The following is a 1,817-nucleotide window of genomic DNA, read 5'->3' as shown; positions in this document are numbered from 1 at the left end:
AAAAGTTTACAACACCATCTCCTGGGGCAAAATGAAATGTGTTGAATGTCCACTACCTCACACATGAAGCTCTGAACCCTCAACCAAAATTCTTGGATCTTAACACCTCCCCAAAAAACTTGGGTTGTGTCCCCATCTTCTGACTGGCATTGCCAGCAGGTAGGTGTGTCTTTAAGACCATGCCTATACAATCTAGATGGGGTCCAATAGAATCAATGCAAAATCTTGATGGTTTTTTTAGAATCCTAGCCCACACTCCCTCCTCCAATACCAAGTTTAAATCTTTCTCCCATAATCTCTTGAGAGAAGTTGAAGCTCCACCCCCCAGACTCTGAATTAACAGGGAGTAATACACTGATGCCTCATGACCTTTTCCAAATGCAGTAATCACCAGTTCCAGAGTATCTGCCGCTTTAGGGGGGTGCATGCCACTCCCACAAATAGTATAGAGCAGGTGGCGCAGCTGTAAATACCTAAAGATCTGAGATCTGAGAATCCTAATATGTTGAACCATATTTTCAAAGGATCTCAATATTCCACTTTACCAACTAAGTAAAAAGTCGAGCGCATTACATTGTAGGGTGAAGAATTTGGTGCACTGTTTTCTTCTGGTTGTGTACTGCACATTGGCAAATGTACAGTAGTAGTCATCCAAGTATTCTATGCATACAGGTTATGTGCATACGGTTCACAGTATACATAAGAACTCATACCACAGAATCAAAGAGTCTCTACGAACGCTAGTCAGATTTGTCACCATCTTCGTCGCGGTGGCCGTCTGCCCCGTCGCGAGAGCTCTTGTCTTCCTTGGTGAGATGCGCATGTGACGCAAGGATGCTGGACAGCGACAGCAGCCCGGAGTTGGAGGTGACGGCGGGCATGGTGGGCGGGGTCAAGCCGAGGGGCAGAGGGGTCATAGGTAACGCCAAACCTTGGAGCTGAGAGAGCTGGTGAACCTGAAGCTGCCTAATGATGGAGTTCATTTCAGGAGGGGTGACCTGTTTGGCTCGATCTATCGCCCCCAGGACCTGCTGTTGGTGCTCTTGAGAAAGGTAGGGTAACACCTGAGCACAGATGCCATTCAATCGCTTCACAATCTCCGCCTGTTTGTGCATTTCAATGTTGAGTCCGTATGACATCTCATAATACATAATATAATGCCGCTGCATTTCAGATTTTTCACTGGCCAGTTTATCACATTCCAACTTAAGACTGTGATATTGTGCCTGCAGGAACTGAAACTCATCCTTGATGCGATCACAAGAGTCAGACGTGGTGAATTTGAGTGGCTGTATCGACTGAGACGATGTGCCTGGCTTGTGGAAACATCATGTCAACCTGTTTGTGCTGTATTCTCCTTGTGTTAATGGAATGATATAGATTCGGATGAATGTCCTCTTTGTTTGGTCTTCGTCGCGGGGACAGATTCCGTCCTGATTGATCAGTTTGACGACAGAAATGCAGTCTGGCCTCTTGAACAGATTTCCTGGGTCAGTTCATCAAGATTTTACTTCCAACTTCTTGCCTCTTCCGCCGCTTCTGGACTCATAAAGAGAGACTCCACAGAGTGTACTAATCTCTCTCACAATCCACTCTGACCAGCAGAAAGGGTACTTATTAATATGTCATTTTGGGTTCAGCCATATGCTCGAGGCAACATTTAAATAAATGTCTGAATTAAACACTCTGGACACTTTTGTCCATACAATGTGGAAATGCGATATTACGGGGTGTGATTTAACTTCTCCGGTTAGTTTAATAGAAAGGCTTTGCAATGGCAAAATAGGGGCAAGAACTTAAAGTTCAATACAAAACCA

The 1,817-nt window shown here is 44.9% G+C and overlaps 1 pseudogene; it reads right to left on the bottom strand.

Moving 5' to 3' along the window:
- Positions 1–585: 585 nt before the first annotated feature.
- LOC127659390 (TLE family member 5-like) lies at positions 586–1,555 on the bottom strand (annotated as a pseudogene).
- Positions 1,556–1,817: the final 262 nt, after the last annotated feature.

This window comes from Xyrauchen texanus, chromosome 19 (assembly GCF_025860055.1).
Source record: "Xyrauchen texanus isolate HMW12.3.18 chromosome 19, RBS_HiC_50CHRs, whole genome shotgun sequence".
Classification (NCBI taxonomy): Eukaryota; Metazoa; Chordata; class Actinopteri; order Cypriniformes; family Catostomidae; genus Xyrauchen; species Xyrauchen texanus.
Note: the sequence above shows the minus strand (reverse complement) of the source record. Positions and strands in the feature narration are given on the sequence as shown.